The following is a 19,882-nucleotide window of genomic DNA, read 5'->3' as shown; positions in this document are numbered from 1 at the left end:
CCCTACCTGTCGAAGTCACGCCATTCTCCTGCCTCAGCCTCCCAAGTGGCTGGGACTACAGGCTGATGTGATCACCTACAGTAATCAGAGCCCCTTCCTAGCTTTGTGTTATGTGGTCCCTCCTAGACCCTTGTTTATACAAGCAGCTGATAAAAATGTTGATTAGCCTGAGTCTGGGGATAGAGTCGGGGGGCACGCCGCCAGACACCTTCTCCAGGCTAGGAGAAGTCTGTTAGTCAGTTGCTAAACTGTCTTCAAATCCAGCTGATTCCAAACTTGCCCTAATTGGATTATGATGCAGCCCACATTCCTCAGTGTGATCAGCATGTTTATCGTAGGAGGCCTTCACAGACAGCTTGCTATCACTTACATAGTTCCTATTGATAGTTTTCAAGGAAAGATAGTCTGAAATGACGTGTGTTCGGTGAGTGCATGCTTGCTTCTAACAGATCCCTTTTCCTAAGTGTGTGCAATAACTAAAGTAAGCCGGAAGGTCTGTTGAAGGGTTGATGTCGAGTCCAGCTCTGCCGTCTGCAGAGTCGCCCACTTTTGTCTTTTTGAAAATCGAGGCTCCCTCCATCGGTGGGTTGCTGGTCACGAAATCACGGACGATGGTTAAGTGAGCTTAAGGCCCACGTTCTCCGTCTCGGATGTAATCTGAGAACTGCTCTATCCACTGGGCATGTGTGGAGTGTGGGTACAATTGTTTCCTGCAGAGGACCCTGTGGGAATAGCTGGCTAGATACGCCCAAAAGTCAGCGTACGGTTGAGAGTCCCCCATTTGTCCAGAAGGCCCAGAGCTTGTACTTCCTGAAGGCCGTGTGGTAATCCTGACTGCCCTGCCCTCTACCCAACACCCCTCTTCCCCCATCCTCTCATTAGGGCATTAATGGAGCCTGAGGGAGTCTTTTCCTTAATACCATTCTCTCCATCACACACAGGATGCGAATCCCGCTGGCTAATTAAGTGTGGCATCTTGTTTCAGAATTATCCATAGACAGTCACTAGCTGCAGAGCAGCCCAGCGTCCTTGTGCCGATAGATCCGTTTTTCTTACTATTTTAGGGTGACTCAGTCCATTTATTTTGCAAATTTTACCTTACGTTGAAATAGATTTGTTTTCTTACACAAGTGTCTTTGGCCACCTAAACTTACACACAGATCTGTTACATACATTGCGCTTTGGCACCTAAGGATTCTGACGTTTCAGATGTAGGCGTGAGGGTGAATTGGAATTAAATGCCTTCAAACAATTTCCTGGGGGAAGTCAGTTTCCTAAATTTGTGGAAAGTCCCTGGCTTCAACTCTTGGATACGTCGCTTTAAGCTTTTTACAAATGTTCTTAAGAATAAAATGCTACTTAATACCACGTGAACATATTCTCTTTCATTTGGGCTTGCAGAAAGTATTAATTTGCAGAGACTGGGGTGGAATACTCTAGTTCTGAAGCGCTTTTTGAAGCCCTTCTTAGCTGTGAAGAAATTAGTGACATTTTTTTCTGAGATCGTCTGAATCTGTTCTGCCCCTGAGCCAATAGTTCAGGCAAATAGAGATCCTTAGAACAAAACACGGTATATGTTCATGAGGAGACAGGGATTTATTTGTCTCTGTATATACAGCACAAATTATGGCTTTCCTGCTTACTGTTTACATTAAAAAGCCATTTATATTCCTCTGCTCAGCATGGCTTCATATGCCATGTTTCTCTGTGTTCACTGTTTTCCATCTGCAAGAGAGAGCCAGCATTTTTTGTTTTTGTTTTTGTTTTTGAGACGGAGTCTCACTCTGTCGCCCAGGCTGGAGTGCAGTGGTGCGATCTGGGCTCACTGCAAGCTCCGCCTCCCGGGTTCACGCCATTCTCCTGCCTCAGCCTCCCGAGTAGCTGGGACCACAGGCGCCCGCCACCACGCCCGGCTAATTTTTTGTATTTTTAGTAGAGATGGATAGTAATCCATTAGTAACATGGGTAACATCCATGTTAGCCGGGATGGTCTCTATCTCCTGACTTAATGATCTGCCCACCTTGGCCTCCCAAAGTGCTGGGATTACAGGCGGGAGCCACCGTGCCCGGCCCAGCATTTTGTTTATTAACTGTAACAATAATCCTCTTTCCGAAGATAACATCACTGTTGTAGTGTCTTGTATGTTTTTCCAGAAAAACAATAGGCATATACTGCATATGAAAATACATACGCTTAAATGGTTTTTTGCGCACATCGATTTAGCATTTTTTTCTTTAATTTTTTCCTTTTTGTTCTTTTTTCCCTGAGACAGAGTCTTGTTCTGTCGCCCAGGCTGGAGTGCAGTGGTGCGATCTTGGCTCACTGCAACCTCCGCCTCCTGGTTTCAAGCAATCCTCCCACCTCAGCCTCCTGAGTAGCGGGAACTCCAGGTGTGTGTGTCCCACCACACCTGACTGATGTTTTTATTTTTTGTAGAGGAGGGTTTCACTATTTTGCCCAAGGTGGTCTCGAACTCCTGGCCTCAAGCGATCCACCTGCCTCGGCTCCCCAAAATGCTGGGATTACATATGTGAGCCACTGCACCCAGCCCAGATTTAGCATTTTAAGTTAACTGTTATTTTCTGGAAGGGCAGTACGTTAAAAAAAAATTTCAAATAAAATGAAAGAGGTGTGTGTGTGTGTGTGTGTGTGTGTGTGTGTGTGTGTCCCAGTACCTATACCTTTTTTTTTTTTTTTTTTTTTTTTAAATCAGGCCTTTTAAATGGGTCTTGCTTATATCCTCGGCTAACCTGACAGGTGCTGCTTTTTCTGTCTCAGGTGGGTAGAGGCTCAAAATGTCAGTGCATGCCTCTGATAACCTTGTGTGATTTCTGCCTTGACAATGAACCCAATACAGTTAGAGACAAGGAACAGAATCCCTCAAACCACCGCTCTCCTTAGAAGGAAAATGTCTCAGACTGATGTGCCCCCTAAGTACAGCAGGCGAAGGAGGCCTTTGAAAGCCGCTTCCCCGTCCTTAGAGAGGGGCCCCTCTGGGACTGATGGAAAGCAGTGAGAAGACGGTGTCTGTGAAACTCCCACCGCTGGGCTCTGCCGTTTGGATAAGCCGAGAGGCTCATTCTCTGAGGCTGTCAGTCTTCGCTTCCAAGCGTATTCAGATGTATATGGGGACAAAAGCCTTCTCCGTGCTGGGCACTTGTATTATGCTGTGGCTTTTGTGGGGGACTAGTATTAGGCAACTTGTATTTAATATAGATTTTTTTACTTACTGAGGTGTGCTGTATTTTTAGAAAACCCACCACACCTTAAATCCAACGTTATGAAATAGATAAATTCAGGGACAATTAACATTTTTAAAATCTAATATTTATTTATTTGCTTTGAGACGGGGTTATGAGACTGGCTAATTTTTCTATTTTTGGTAGAGACAGGGTTTTACCATGTTGTCCAGGCTGGTCTCGAACTCCTGGACTCAAGTGATCCACCTGCTTCCACCTCCCAAAGTCTTGGGATTACAGGTGTGAGTCACCGGGCCTGGCTGGGAATACTCTTCTTATCACAGAAGGATCTTCGTTTTGTTAGGCAATATGCCTAGTTGTTTCAGATTGTGCCCCTAAGAGGCGTTCAACCTGTGATTGCCTCTGCATGGGAAAACTCACCTGCAGTGTCTCAGGAATGCATCTATTGCTTTGAGAAAAGTGTACAAATATGATGTCAAAAGTCTTCTCACCTAATATTACACACAACTCTCCCCTGTTTTCCTGAATGTTCCTACTTTTCTTTTTCTTCTTCTTCTTTTTTTTTTTTTTGAGACAGAATCTCACTTTGTTGCCCAGGCTGGAGTGCAGTGGCGCGATCTCGGCTCACTGCAAGCTCCACCTCCCAGATTCAAGTGATTCTCCTGCCTCAGCCTCCTGAGTAGCTGGGATTACAGGCGCCCGCCACCACGCCTGGCTAATTTTTGTATTTTTAGTAGAAATGGGGTTTTACCATGTTGGTCAGGAAGGTCTTGAACTCCTGACCTCAGGTGATCCGCCCGCCTCCACCTCGCAAAGTGTTGGGATTACAGGTGTGAGCCACCATGCTCGGCTAATGTTCCTTATTTTCTCCTTTATGAGGCCACTGAGAAAATTTATAATTCATTGGGTTGCACGTTCACGTAAGCAAGTTGCTTAAGAAAAGTCAAAGGGTTGCTATGGGAATGTTAATTAAATAGATAAATAGTAGAAATTATGAAAGGTAAACTTTTCAAAGATTCAGTGAGCCTTAAGAGAGGACTTGATTTAACAAGGGGAATTAATGTCAGTTTAGAAGTGAGAATATGATCTGAATTAGTCATAAATGCAGATTAAATGTACATCCTGTAGGTTAGAACAAAACTGTTAAGATGCTTACCTCATTTTACCTTGCCCTCCTGAAGAGATTCCTTACAGCTGTATATGCTAATGAGACCCTGGAAATCCTCTAACTGTTAACAGTCATGAAAGGGTTAAGTAAATTACAATACTTGCTATCTTATTGAACAGCTATTTCTTTTTCTTTTTTCTTTTTTCTTGAGACGGAGTCTCACTCTGTTGCCCAGGCTGGAGTGTAATGGCATGATCTTGGCTCACTGCAACCTCTGCGTCCCGGGTTCAAGTGATTCTCCCGCCTCCGCCTCCCGAGTGGCAGGCACGCGCCACCACACCTGGCTAATTTTTGTATTTTTAGTAGAGAAGGGGTTTTGCCATGTTGGCCAGGCTGGTCAGGAACTTCTGACCTGAGGTGATCTGCCTGTCTCAGCCTCCCAAAGTGCTGGCATTACAGGCATGAGCCACTGTGCCCAGCCTGAACAGCTATTAAAAATCGAGTTAATTGGCCAGGCACGGTGGCTCATGCCTGTAATCCCAGTGCTTTGGGAGGCCGAGGTGGGAGGATCACTCGAGCCCAGGAATTTGAGGCCGGCCTGGGCAATATAGCAAGACCTTGTTTCTGCTAAAAATAAAATGATTAGCCAGGCATGGTGGTGTGTGCCTGTAGTTCAGCTACTCAGGATGCTGAGCTGGAAGCGTCACTTGAGCTCAGGATATCGTTTCCAGCCTGAACAGGGCATCCTGTCTCTCCAAAAACTTAAAAAATTGGCCGTGCATGTTGGTGCACACCTGTAGTCCCAGCTATTCAGGAGGCTGAGGCAGGAGGATCACTTGAGCCTGGGAGGTTGAAGCTGCAGTGAGCTGTGATCCTGCCACTGCATCCCAGCCTGAGTGACAGAAGGAGACCCTGTCACAAAGAAAAGGTGGGCGGTTAATAGTTTGTTTTTTTTTTTTGAGACAGAGTCTCACTCTGTTACCTAGGCTGGAGTGCAGTGGTGCGATCTCGGCTCACTGCATCCTGCACCTCCCGGGTTCAAGCAATTCTCTGCCTCAGCCTCCCGAGTAGCTGGGATTACAGGCACCCACCACCACGCCCAGCTAATTTTTTTGTATTTTTAGTAGAGATGGGGTTTCACCATCTTGGCCAGACTGGTCTTGAACTCCTGACCTCAGATGATCCACCTGCATCGGCCTCCCAAAGTGCTGGGATTACAGGCTTGAGCCACTGCGCCCGGCCAGTTTTTGCTGGAATATAGAGCTGTAGACCTGTACTGCACATACTGCATCCAGAAAAGCGAGATCCCAAATTATACATGATGCCATGATTATAGATGGCACTGTGTTAAACAGATACATAAAAAGGAAGATTGAAGTAAATACCCCCATTGCTTATTGTTATGTTAGGTGGTGGCCTCCGTGGGTGGTGGGTTTCTAATTCCCACATGTTCTAAATGTAATCACTTGATTATTCCATTTTTTTGTAAAGATGGAGTCTTGCTCTGTCGCCCAGGCTGGAGTGCAGTGGTGCAATCTCGGCTCACTGCAACTTCTGCCCCCCGGGTTCAAGCAGTTCTCCTGCCTCAGCCTCCCAAGTAGCTGTGATTACAGGCACCTGTCACCATGCCCAGCTAATTTTGTATTTTTAGTAGAGATGGGGTTTCACCGTGTTGGCCCAGCTGGTCTGGAACTCCTGACCTCAAGTAATCCGCCCGCCTCCGCCTCCCAAAGTGCTGGGATTACAGGCGTGAGCCACCACACCCAGCTCTGTTTTTTTTTTTTATACGGAGTCTCACTCTTGTTCCCCAGGCTAGAGTGCAGTGGTGCGATCTAAGATCACTGCAACCTCTGCCTCCCGGGTTTAAATGATTCTCCTGCCTCAGCCTCTGGAGTAGCTGGGATCACAGGCGCCCACCACCATGCCCAACTAATTTTTGTATTTTAGTAGAAAGGGTTTCACCATGTTGGCCAGGCTGGTCTCGAACTCCTGACCTCAAGTAATCCGCCCGCCTCAGCCTCCCAAAGTGCTGGGATTATAGGTGTGAGCCACCGCGCCTGGCCTGTTTCACCCCCCCTTTTTTTTTTTCTCACTTCCGAAGTCCTTTATTGGGCCGGTGAGGCTGGGAGCTTCCCTGGGAGTGGGGTCCCAGTCTGGAGTCCTCAGGCCAGTGGCGCCCTGGCCATTCTCCCGCTCTGGCCAGGGCAGGCAGCCTCTGTGCAACTCCACACGACTCCACGTACTCCCAGCCCTCCTTGGAGTGCTCGCGGGCCTGGGAGGGGTTGACAGAGCTGTGATGACGCCTGCATTCCAGGAATCATGGAGGGGAAAGGAAATCTTTGGAGGGGCTGGGAGCTGGGGTATCTACAGGCCTGTCTGCTGACACACGTACTGGCTGAACTGGTACGTGGTGGGGGAACCACCTCTCCAGCCTTCTGTAGGGGCGCTCGGCTCTTGTTGCTGGGCCTCAGCAGCTCCTGGCCATACATCAGGTAGACGGCGCCTCCAGCCACACCTCCCGTCCTGAGAACCTCGTCAGCGACCACACCGCGGCCACTGTGGTCCTTTGGCTCCGCCCGCATCCACATGATTCTTTCTTCAAGATGAAAGAACTCGTATCGTGTGTGTGTGTGTGTGTGTGTGTGTGTGTGTGTGTGTGTGTTTCTTTTTTAGAGACGGTCTCAGGCTGTCACCCAGGCTGGAGCACAGTAATGTGATCATCACTCACTGCAGCCTTGACCTTCTGGGCTCAAGCGATCCTCCCACCTCAGCCCCCTGAGAAGCTGAGACTGCTGGAGCTCACCACCTCCCCAGCTAATTTTTACTTTATTTTATTTTATTTTATTTTGAGACAGAGTCTCGCTCTGTCGCCTGGGCTGGAGTTCAGTGGCGCAATCTCGGCTCACTGCAACCTCCGCCTCAGTGATTCTGCCGCCTCAGCCTCCTGAGTAGCTGGGATTACAGGCGCGCGCCACCACGCCCGTCTAATTTTTGTATTTTTAGTAGAGACAAGGTTCACCACGTTGGCCAGGCTGGTCTCGAACTCCTGATCTCAGGTGATCCGCCCGCCTCGGCCTCCCAAAGTGCTGGGATGATAGGAGTGAGCTAATTTTTAAGATTAATTTTTGTAGAGATGGAGTCCTGCTATGTTGCCCAGGCTGGTTTCAAACACCTAGCCTCAAGCGATCCTCCTGTTTCAGCCTCCCCAAGCGCTGGGATGACAGGTGCGAGCCACCACTGCGCCTGGCTGCTTCGAGTTTTTGACGGCTTTGCTTTAGTGTAGGGTTAGCCCCAGTCAGCACGTTAGCATTTTCGGAAGACGAGTAACCTTGCTCACCATCATGTCTTGTTGGGCAGAGGCACCGGGGAAAGGACCGGCTGGCAGCCACCTCCTGCAAGAAAAGCCTTCTGGAAAGAAGAACGTGCAAATGACCTTTTCAAACGAGGGGGAGGGCAGTCCAGTGGATTAAGAAAGAGAGATATTCCAGATATAAATAACCGTGTGGGAAGGAAGGGGAAAGTTGAGACGGAGAGGGTTCATTTGATCCTGCCGAGGCGCCTAAGTATAGGATGGGGCAAGAGGATGCATGTTTGGAAACTGATGAGTGATGGAGGCTGCCCGTGCTCCGTGGAAACTTTTTCACGTTCTCTGAGGAAAACAAAGATTCCCTTGGTAGATCCCCAGGAACAGACATTCTGGGCGATGCTGACGTGGGGGCGTGATTTCCGTGTGAAGACTGAGAAGATGACCGCAGGGGTCTGTCTGCAAGGTGAGAGCTGCCTCTCTCGGGTCTGGGCTTGGAATGAGAAAGAGGGTCTGGGTTCCAGACATGCCACAGGACAGGAAACAGGTGCTTTTGACCAAGGACGCCACACTCAAACCAAAGAACCTTCTGCTGGGCCAGGTTGCAGAAATGCTTTTCTTTTAGTTTTTTTTGAGATGGAGTCTTGCTCTGTCGCCCAGGCTGGAGTGCAATGGCTTGATCTTGGCTCACTGCAACCTCCACCTCCCGTGTTCAAGCGATTCTCCTGCCTCAGCCTCCCGAGTAGCTGGAACTATAGGCGTGCACCACCACGCCCAGGTAATTTTTGTATTTTTAGTAGAGATAGTGTTTCACCATCTTGGCCAGGCTGGTCTTGAACTCCTGACCTCATGATCCATCCGCTTCGACCTCCCAAAGTGCTGGGATGACCGCAGTGAGCCCCTGCGCCCGACCCATTAATGCATTTTCTATCAGCTTCCTTAGAGCACAGAGAAGATCCCGGGGGTTCCTGGCTTCTGTGTGTTAAGTAGAGGAAAGGAAATTCCTCTAGGTGTTTTCCACACGGTGTAGTGTTGGCGGAGGGGGGTGGTGACAGGGATGAGGACGCTCTCAAGCTAGATTTTTTCATAGTATGTGCTCATATTACACAAATCACCTTTGCATGTTCTTTGCCTTGTCTCAGCTCCACCAGGCCCCTGCCAGTCACATGTTTTCTGAGCATCTCACTGGCCTCAGGCAGTTTCAGGATGCAGAGAAATAAATGACTGAGTCCCAGCTTTCAAAGGCATATATAATTAAGCTGGGGAGATAAGGCATGAAATATATATACATATAAATTTAGAGTTTTTTCTGAGTGATGACCATGATATTGGTTCTAAAAGGACTGGAGTTGCCCGCGGGAGCTCTGAGAACAGAGGGGCCAGCCTCTCTCCTGGATGACCTGGTTCTGATCCATCTTTCCCACTCTCCAGCTTTGAGATCTTGGGCAAGTTACTTTAACCTCCACTTCCTCATCTGTAAAGTGGAAACGATAGCAGTGCCCACCTCGTCAGGTTGCAGTGGAGGTTTAAGATGACAACTGATATAAAAAGCCCTTGGCCGGGCGCGGTGGCTCACGCCTGTAATCCCAGCACTTTGGGAGGCTGAGGCGGGCGGATCACCTGAGGTCAGGAGATCGAGACCATCCTGGCTAACACGGTGAAACCCCATCTCTACTAAAAATACAAAAAATTAGCCGGACGTGGTGGTGGGCACCTGTAGTCCCAGCTACTCTGGAGGCTGAGGCAGGAGAATGGCGTGAACCTGGGAGGTGGAGGTTGCAGTGAGCTGAGGTTGCACCATTGCACTCCAGCCTGGGTGACAAGAGAGAATCTCTGTCTCAAATAAATAAAAAGCCCTGAACATAGTGCTGGGCACAGAGGAAAAGGCCAGAAGATGGTGACCACTGTTCTGTTCCATGAGACCCGATGGTTTCCTGAGGGCAGAGAAACTGTCTTTCCTCCTTGTGTCCTTCTTAACACATTCGGCACCTCTTATTAGTAAATACTTGGCACTGTGTTTATTGAAAGAAAGAATGAATGGTTTGGATGCAGAGTTGAAGGCTTGGCGGGATTCCAGTGGGAAGAGGTTTGGAATGCCAAGCAGAAAGGTGAGTCTCAGTGTTTATTGGTGCTGTCATCATAATTAAATGCCCTTACTTCAAAATATTGAGCAGCGCGGTCACTGAATGACACCCTGGAGAGGACGGGGGATTATGTAGCCACAGTCTTCTTTGACAGACAGGGAAACTGAGGCCCAGGGAGGAGGCGGTCAGATGGCGGACCAGCCTCCAGATTCTCAGCCTGTGTGTGGCTGGGCCAGTCATATTTCTCTCTCTCTTTTGTTTTTTTTGAGACAGAGTCTCGCTCTGTCACCCAGGCTGGAGTGCAGTGGCGCGATCTCGGCTCACTGCAAGCTCCGCCTCCCGGGTTGACACCATTCTCCGGCCTCAGCCTCCCGAGTAGCTGGGACTACAGGTGCCCGCCACCACGCCCAGCTAATTTTTTTTTGTATTTTTTTAGTAGAGATGGGGTTTCACCATGTTAGCCAGGAGGGTGTCGATCTGCTGACCTTGTGATCCACCCGCCCCGGCCTCCCAAAGTGCTGGGATTACAGGCGTGAGCCACTGGGCCTGGCTGGGCCAGTCATATTTCTTGGCAGTTTTCCTGGCAGCCTTTAAAAGAAGTCCAACCAGTCATTGCCAAGTTTTGCTCTTAGAAAACGGATGAGGCCAGGCGCAATGTCTCACGCCTGTAATCCCAGCACTTTGGGAGGCCGAGGCGGGCGGATCACCTGAGGTCAGGAGTTCAAGACCAGCCTGGCTAACATGGTGAAACCCCATCTCTACTAAAAAAAAATAAAACATTAGCCGGGCGTGGTGGCACACGCCTGCAATCCCAGCTACTCGGCAGGCTGTGTCAGGAGAATTGCTTGAACCCGGGAGGCGGAGGTTGCAGTGAGCTGAGATCACGGCACTGCACTCCAGCCTGGGTGACAGAGCGAGACTCTGTCTCAGGAAAAAAGAAAAAAAAAAAAAAGAGAGAGATGAGCGTGCTGAAAAGAGGGAAATACCACAGGCCCATCTTTCCCGTGTAAGTTTACATATCCCAGCCTCTAGAAAAGACCACTCTCCCCGTCGCGGGGGCTCGTTCCTGGCAGCAGAGCCGTTTTCCTGTGGAAGGGCTGGGGTCACTCCTGGGACGTGGGGCAGACCTCCTATGTGGAAGGCCTCAAGTGGCTGTAACCCAGGGCTGAAAAAACAAACATGTTACCTCACTGGACAACAGTTCAGGCTCTTAAGAGGGGGTTACCAGCGCTGAAATATGTGCAATGTAAAGAAAGGAATTCACAAAGGGCCAGGTGCTTCAATCTGGGAGTCTAGGCTGATGCGGCCCCTAATGGTAAAGAACCATTCCATCCGGATGACTTGGCAGCCACAGTATTTTTTCCTGTTGGGCCATCAGGGAAGCAGAGGACGCTCGTTATCCTGGGGCCTGTCCGGGCCGTTAGCCCCCTTCCTGAGTGGTATTGAGAGACAGCTGTGACCTGAGTACGTGGCACTCGGCCCTGGGGCCTGGGGTCATGGGAATCGGCCCTGTTGCTCTGAGGAAGTTGCTGGAACCTGAGCAGGGAGGTTGAATATGGCCGAGTAGGAGAAAAACCAAAAGTTGGTGCAGGACAGCCCCGGACACATGCTTGGCCCGAGCCTGGAGAATTTGGAAGGGAGGCTGCCGGGTCAGACCTGCCACCTGACTCAAGAGATAATTTAGGTATTCCAAAACTTAGGAGTGGGAAGCGTTTCTTTTTTTTGGAGATAGAGTCTTGCTCTGTCACCAAGGCTGCAGTGCAATGGTGCAATCTCGGCTCACTGCAACCTCCACCTTCAAGGTTCAAGGGATTCTCCTGCTTCAGCCTCTTGAGTAGCTGGGACTAGAGACGTGCACCGCCACACCTGGCTAAGTTTTTTTGTATTTTTAGTAGAGATGGAATTTCACCATGTTGGCCAGGCTGGTCTCGAACTGCTGACCTCAGGTGATCCACCCACCTCGGCCTCCCAAAGTGCTTGGATGAGAGGCATGAGCCACGGTGCCTGGCCGGGAGTGAGAATCGTGTCTAATGCCAGTTATTCAAGAATCATTTTGGTGTGCTTTCAAGTACTTTGTGAAACCCAGCACAGGTCTCCTTGGAGTTGCGAGTTGCACTTTGCTAGACAGAGAGGAGCCGCAGCACGGAGCAGACGACCACGTGCGTGCACCATCATCCTCCTGCACCCATCACCCAGGCTGGGGTGCAGTGGCGCAGTCACGGCCGACTGCAGCCTCAACCTCTGGGTTCAAGTGATCCTCCCACCCCAGCCTCCTGAGTAGCTGGGACTACAGGCACGTGTCACCACGCCCAGCTAATTTTTAAATTTTTATTAGAGATGGGGGTCTCACTATGTTGCCCAGGCTGGTCTTCAACTCCTGGGCTCAAGCATTCCAAGTTCTGGGATGACAGATACGAGCCACTGTCTCACTCTGGACTCCTTAGAGAGGGGAGTGTGAATTCTCTGTGGAGTGATAAGTACAACTGTTGAGGGTATAGTTTGAACTTGACGTAGGTTAATAAGGTTGGGCCTGGCTGGAGAATCCTAACAGGTTTATGCTGGGTGCGAGGAAGTTATAAAAATGTTTCTCCCATTCCTTAGAGTTCGTCCTCAGGGGCATGGGGTGTGGGGCATCCGAGGTGCCTCATCCTGCTTGTGGTGGGAGGGGGGTCATAGTCTTTTGTTTTTTTGAGACAGAATCTTGCTCTGTCACCCAGGCTGAAGTGAAGTGGTATGATCTCAGCTCACTACAACCTCCGCCTCCCGGGTTCAAGCGATTCTCCTGCCTCAGCCTCCCGAGTAGCTGGGATTACAGGCATGTGCCACCACGCCCGGCTGATTTTTGTATTTTTAGCAGAGACGGGGTTTCACCATGTTGGCCAGGCTGGTCTCGAACTCCTGACCTCAGGTGATCCGCCCGCCTCGGCCTCCCAAGGGTCATAGTCTTCCATCTGGAAGCTACTGAGACATAGTCTTCCATCTGAGCTACTCAGACATTCCCTGAGCTCTGGAGGGTTCTGTGATAACGATCCTCAGTCATGGCTTCTGTGGACTGAGCCCATCACTGGATTCCAGGGACCACCTTGAAGTGGTCTTCATGGCTCTGGCCTCAGTATTCACATCTGTAGCACGGGGTAGCCCAGGACCCGTCTAGGACCACCTTGTTACTTGCTTTTCATGTATTATCTCATTGCGTCTTCCATGAGGGAGAAGTAGGTCCTGGCTCTGCTGGCCGGCATTCCTCCCAGAGGGACGGGCAGCAGGAACCTTCACCTGGGGTTCCGTGGGTATTTCGGTGGGAAGGCCACAAGGGCAGCAGGGACCTGTCGTCCGTGGTACCTGCCAGGTTCCAACCTTGGTCTGTCTGACTCCAGCCCCCACAGTGTGACCTAAATTTTTTGCAACCCCTGGCCTTGTCCTGGCGGGAGGTGGGTAACTGTCGTGAGTTTCTCAGACCACAAAAACCACAACCACCCCCAACCACAGAAATGGAAACGCCCCTTCTTTCAGCGCTGGCCATGAGGGAGCGGTGGTGATGGATGGCTGACCGTGGAGAATTCTGCATTCCAGGGGACTGAGGTCAGGGCAGGCGGGAGCTGCGTGGCCCTGGTTTCCAGGACTCAGGCTCTAGTGCATTTTCGGGGAGGCTGAGCTCCCCCTCCCGGGTGCCCTCTGTCTACTGAGTGTGCCGAGCCCATTGCTTTCCTGCCTCCCGCCCTCTCTGCCCCTGCAGCTCTCCTAGGGAAATACCCACGGGACCCCAGGCGAAGGTTCTTGCTGCCCGCCCCTCTGGGGCTGGCCCCTCTGGGAGGAATGCCGGCCCCACCCCCAGCCCTGCCCAGACTCATGCCTGAGGTTCTGCTGCTTTCATTCACTTCCATACATGGAAGTGGGGCTTGCCCGCCTCTGCCAGAGAGCGCCTGGATCAGGAGGTTTGTCTCCCCACAGCTGACAGACCCTCCCGCCCCCACCCCTGCCCCTGCCCCTAGCTCGCATTTTAAAAATGTCCTGATTGAAAAAGACCCTGGTGTTAACCACATCATGTTTGCAAAAAGAGAGCGTGAGCATCTCAACAGAGACGTCAGGCCGCAGAATTACCATCTAGTCCCTCTTGCAATCGTTGCAACGCCGGCCTCCAGCTGCGGCTGTGTTAGAAAGTTCTAAAGAGAAGCTGTTCAGTCTTTTTTTTTCTTTTTCTGAGACGGAGTCTCACTCTGTCACCCAGGCTGGAGTGCAGTGGTGTGATCTCAACTCACTGCAACCTTTACCTCCCGGGTTCAAGCGATTCTTGTGCCTCAGCCTCCCAAGTAGCTGGGCTTACAGGCGCCTGCTACCACGCCCGGCTAATTTTTGTATTTTTTTTTTTTTTTTTAGTAGAGACGGGGTTTCACTGTGTTGGCCAGGCTGGTTTAGAACTTCTAACCTTAAATGATCTGCCTGCCTCAGCCTCCCAAAGTGCTGGGATTAGAGGTGTGAGCCACCGCGCCCGGCCCAGATAACGTTTTTTTAAAGGATTTCTTTGGCTGTCTCAAGGAAGTGCTTTTTTTTTTTTTTTGAGACAAGAGTCTCGCTCTGTTGCCCAGGCTAGAGTGCAGTGGCGCGATCTCGGCTCACTGCAACCTCTGCCTCCCGGGTTCATGCCATTCTCCTGCCTTAGCCTCCTGAGTAGCTGGGACTACAGGCACCCGGCACCACGCCCAGCTAATTTTTTTTCGTATTTTTAGTAGAGACAGGGTTTCACCGTGTTAGCCAGGATGGTCTCAATCTCTTGACCTCATGATCCGCCCGCCTCGGCCTCCCAGAGTGCTGGGATTCAGGCGTGAACCGCGCCTGGCCAGAAGTGCTTTTTATAATGTACAGTACTAGGGTTCTACCCCGTTTTGTCTGATTTTGTTTCATAAGCGATTGAGGATTGGACCTTGTACCAGTGAGACTTCCAGAAAGTCGGAGTTGACAGCAGCAGGTCCTAAAGTAGATTTGGGGAGGAATGTCTTTCTTACAGAGCTGTCTTTACTGGTTTGGTGTGTCATTTGTTGGTCTTCTTGTGCCAAATGCTTCGCCATTTCGTCCGACTCTTTCCCCTGCTAACATCTTGGGAACATTGTTGGGTGTCCCACTGGGTTGTCTCTGTGGTCCTGCTCACGTCTGTCTACTCGGTGGTGTCCTCTGAGCCTCCTTATAGTGGAATCTGAGTTATTTTGAAGCCATAATTCAAGATTGTAAAATTCTAGAAGCACATGCCGAGCTCTGACTTTGCTTTTGGGGAACGGACAGGGATGAAATGACTGTGCTAGCCCGGCCGTTTGCACCCACCCACCCCTGAACACCAGATATAGAAAGTTCTAGAAGCACATGCTGAGCTCTGACTTTGCTTTTGGGGAATGGACGGGGGATGAAATGACTGTGCTAGCCTGGCCGTTTGCACCCACCCACCCCTGAACACCAGATATAGTTCCCTGCCTTGGATAAGATCTTAAAAATAAAACCAAGCCTTCGGGTCCTTTCTCATCAGGATTTATTTTAAGCTTGAAATAGCAAACCCTAAACTTCTTCATCTCTGCACCCACTCCCTTCCCCCACCGAATCCCTTTCTTGTATAAAAAGATTCTGAAATTCTTCCTTGATTCTTTCCTGCCTGGAGGGGAAAGGGGTGAACAGGCACCAGCTTTACTGCTGCAGCCCGTGATGTTGATCTGAATTCCTTCTCCTGCTCTTTTGCTAGTTAAAAGATTCCCTGCTGTGACCCATGGATGTGTATTCACAGGGCACTGAATTTGTAAGGTGGATGGAACTGCCTTCAGAGTTAAGGAGCTTCTTTTAAGCGATCTTTTTTTTCCTTTTTTAAAAAATGATTTCTTAAGCATCAGGCTGTCTTCAGCCTACTAATTGTTTTGGCTCCAAGGAGGACCAGGACCTGGGGCTAATTGCTTCTGGCATTGACCGTCAGCCCCCCCACCCCGAAGCTGCTGGCCAAATGGCTGTTACCAGAAAGGTGCCCAGGCAGATGCTGAGCTTTACAATGCACCGCATCTTCCCACCCCAGCCCCAGCTGCTCCAGGCTGAGCCCAGTGGCTCTCCAGGGTCTCGGAGGTCCTCACCTGGCTGCCCTTTTCCAGACTGAGGCAGGGAGGTGGGTCCTAACAGAGGAGGCAAGCGGGGAGAGGAGGAGGCCACGGGGAGAGGAGGAGGCAGCGGGGAGAGGAGGAGGCCGCGGGGAGAGGAGGCCGTGCCTAGGCCCTGCTGTTTCCTCCTGTCCTGGGATGTGGATTTAATATCATCTAGGGAATGCCACTCTCAGCCTCCAAGCGCTGGGGCGGGGCGGGCTGGGCCGAGGTGAGGCCCCGCGTTGGGACCCAGCTGTCTTAGGTTTTGCCTCAAGAGTTTGTTCCAAGTGAAGCACCAAGTGGTGGTTTTCAACCCTGGCTGATCTTCAGTTGCCTGGGAGCTTTTAAACATTCCTTTTCCCAGGCTGCTTGTTCACCGTCAGGTCCCCAGCACAGGGCCTGGCCTTGTACAGTTACGCAGCCGTCCCTCGGTGCCTGTGGGCGGATGGTCCCAGGGCTGCTCCTACCCCTCAGTACCTAAGTCCCATGATGCTAAAGTCGCTGATATAAAATAGCATTTACATATAACCCGTGTACATCTGCAATTTACTTTATTATTTTCTTCTTTTTTTTCTGTTTTGTTTCCTTTGTTTTCTTTTTTACTTTATTATTTTATTTTATTTATTTATTTTTAAAGACAGAGTCTCTCTCTGTCACCCAGGCTGGAGTGCAGTGGCGCTATCTGGGCTCACTGCAAGCTCCGCCTTCCGGGTTCACGCCATTCTCCTGCCTCAGCCTCCCGAGTAGCTGGGACTACAGGCGCCCGCCAACACGCCTGGCTAATTTATTGTATTTTTAGTAGAGACGGGGTTTCACCATGTTACCCAAGATGGTCTCGATCTCCTGACCTCGTGATCCGCCCGCCTCGGCCTCCCAAAGTGCTGGGATTACAGGCTTGAGCCACCATGCCCGGCCTATTATTTAATTTTTATGGTGTACATATTTATGGTGGACATGATATTTTTTTTTTTTGAGATGAAGTCTTGGTCTGTCCCCCAGGCTGGAGTGCAGTGAGTAGCTGGGACTACAGGCACCCGCCACCACGCCCGGCTAATTTTTTGTATTTTTAGTAGAGACAGGGTTTCACCGTGTTAGCCAGGATGGTCTCGGTCTCCTGACCTCGTGATCCGCCCGCCTCGGCCTCCCAAAGTGCTGGGATTACAGGCTTGAGCCACCGCGCCCAGCCTGAGATATTTTGATACAGGCACACAATGTGTAATCATCACATCAGGGTAAATGAGGTAATCCCGTATACTATAAATTACCTCTAGATTACTTATAATTCTTCGTATAATGTATTATGAGTAATGCCTAATACATCTAATACATTGCCATGTAAATAGTCGTTATGCTGTGTTGTATTTTATTTTTTATTTGTATTTGTAAATTTTTTTAAAAATTACTTTTACTGATTTTTTTTGAGACAGTCTCTGTCACCCAGGCTGGAGTGCAGTGGCGCCATCTCTGCTCACTGCAACCTCCGCCTCCCGGGTTCAGGCAATTCTCCTATGTCAGCCTCCTGAGTAGCTGGGACTACAGGCACACGCTGCCACATCCGGCTAATTTTTTTTTTTTTTTTTTTTTTTTTGTATTTCAGTAGAGACGGAGTTTCACCGTGTTGCCCAGACTGGTTTCGAACTCCTGAGCTCAGATAGCCAGCTCGCCTCGGCCTCCCAAAGTGCTAGGATTACAGGCATGAGCCACCATGCCCGGCCCTTTTTTTTTTTTGAGAGGGAGCCTCACCCTGTTGCCCAGGCTGGAGTGCAGTGGCAGGATCTCGGCTCACTGCAACCTCTGCCTCCTGGGTTCAAGCAATTCCCCTGCCTCAGCCTCCCGAGTGGCTTGGATTACAGGCACGCACTGCCACACCCGGCTAATTTTTGTATTTTTAGTTGAGATGGGGTTTCACCTTGTTGGCCAGGCTGGTCTCGAACTCCTGGCCTCAAGTGATCTGCCCGCCTCGGCCTCCTACATTGCTGGGATTACAGGTGTGAGCCACCACACCCAGCCCTGAATATTTTTGATCTGGGGTTAGTCGAATCCATGGACGCAGAACCTGTGGGTACAGAGGGCCCGTTGTCTGTAACTGTGTAAAATCAGCTCAGTGCCTGTGTAGCCCCATTATGTCTGCCCATAATGTTTAGGAAAGTGAGTCTTTTAGCCTCATTCACACGGAGTCCATCTCACATCAGCACCTGCACGTCCCGTCACACTTGTGACCTTGAAGGGCCCTGAAGGAAAGTGAGTTGGTACAGTCTCTTAGCCTCATTCACACGGAGTCCATCTCACATCAGCACCTGCGCGTCCTGTCACACTTGTGACCTTGAAGGGCCCTGAAGGAAAGTGAGTTGGTACAGTCTCTTAGCCTCATTCACACAGAGTCCAGGAAAGTGAGTTGGTACAGTCTCTTAGCCTCATTCACACAGAGTCCACCTCACATCAGCACCTGCGCGTCCCGTCACGCTTGTGACCTCGAAGGCCCTGATGATGATTCCTGTGACGGTTTTTCAGCCACTGCTCTACGTGGGTTACTAGTGCTTTGTCATCTAGAACAGGGTTCGTAACCGAGGGGGACGCTGCTGGTGCATGATCACGACAAGCTTAGGAGTGAGAGGATGGTTTTCACTGAGTGGGGGGCTTGTGCTAGGCCCTGAGTGCTGGTGTGTATCGTCTCTCCTCACGCGGCCCCTGGAGGATGCACTGTGGGACCCACTGGTTTTCCCGATGGTGCTGCTGATACGTGGCTGAACCAGGATCTGTGCTCTGGCCCTGGAGCTGTGAACTGCCTGATAACCAGCCAAGGCTGCCACAGAAGGCTGCAACCTCCCCGTGCCAGGGACTGCAGTGGAGACGCCTTCTAAGCATTGCCTCATTTCATTCTCCCAAGGACTCTATGACATTGGCGTGATCACCCCTATTTTCCAGGTGAGGACACTGAGGCCCAGCGATGCGGAGATGTGCCGGCGATCCCGTCAGCGGTACAGTCGTCCGCCGCGGTGGGTCGTCCCTCCAGAGTCGATTCTTTTTCCCTGTGAGGCGCCCAGGCTAACGGGGAGCGTGGTGTTGGGACGTTTGGGAAGCAAATGTCACCGCTGTCTTTTGGTGGGAACTTCTCAGCCAGGGCGTTAGTGGAGATGATAACTCAAGCTCAGGTCTTGCGCATACTGACTACAGACTCTTGCAACAGGGAGAGTTTAGGAAAATGGTTCTGGAACCTCAGTAACTAGAAGAGACAGCCTTTGGCCGGGCACGGTGGCTCACGCCTGTTATCCCAGCACTTTGGGAGGCCGAGGCGGGTGGATCACGAGGTCAAGAGATCAAGACCATCCTGGCCAACATGGTGGAACCCTGTCTCTACTAAAAATGCAAAAATTAGCTGGGTGTGATAGGGGGTGCCTGTAATCCCAGCTACTCAGGAGGCTGAGACAGGAGAATCGCTTGAACCCGGGAGGCGGAGCTTGCAGTGAGCAGAGATTGTGCCACTGCACTCCAGCCTGGACGACAGTGTGAGACTCCATCTCAAAAAAAAAAAAGAGAGAGATAGTCTTCTGAACTTTCAAGCGCCTAGAATACATCAACTCCTTGTCTTTTAGTTACCCAGCTCCCCCAACTCACTCTCTCTCCCTCTCCCTGTCCCTCTCCTTCTCCCTCTCTACCCCAGGGAGGGTCTCTGGCAGCCAAGAAAGAGCCTTTGTGTGGCCAAAAGGGTGAAAACAGCCAAGGTCCCAGGACCCCGAGGACATTCCCAGTTTCCAGCCTGTGGTTTGCTGGCCTAACCTAAAGGCACGCCTGATTGGTGGGTTATCTCTGAACGATCAGCATTTCTGTGAAGGGCAGAATACTCTGGATTCAGGAGAGAGAGAAGCAGTGGAAGCTCCCCAGGCATTGGGCCTGCCTTGCATCTCCACAGAACATTTATTATTTTGGGGCTAAAGATACGAAAACAATCATACATTTAATATCCACCGACTTTGCGATGTTTAACATCTAACTCTGTCATCTGGGAAACTCTTTTTTTTTTTTTTTGAGACGGAGTCTCACTCTCTCGCCCAGGCTGGAGTGCAGTGGCGCGATCTCGGCT

General features: G+C 50.5%; 1 protein-coding gene and 1 pseudogene across 1 annotated transcript in view; one reads left to right on the top strand and one right to left on the bottom strand.

Moving 5' to 3' along the window:
* Nucleotides 1–19,882, top strand: part of NXN (nucleoredoxin) — a 171,206-nt gene that overhangs the window by 12,522 nt on the left and 138,802 nt on the right. The window lies entirely within an intron of this gene.
* Nucleotides 6,399–7,652, bottom strand: LOC116459090 (MICOS complex subunit MIC13-like; annotated as a pseudogene).

Source organism: Hylobates moloch, unplaced genomic scaffold, assembly GCF_009828535.3.
Source record: "Hylobates moloch isolate HMO894 unplaced genomic scaffold, HMol_V3 SCAFFOLD_19, whole genome shotgun sequence".
Classification (NCBI taxonomy): Eukaryota; Metazoa; Chordata; class Mammalia; order Primates; family Hylobatidae; genus Hylobates; species Hylobates moloch.
The sequence above is the reverse complement of the archived record's forward strand: the minus strand, read 5'-3'. Positions and strand labels throughout refer to the sequence as shown.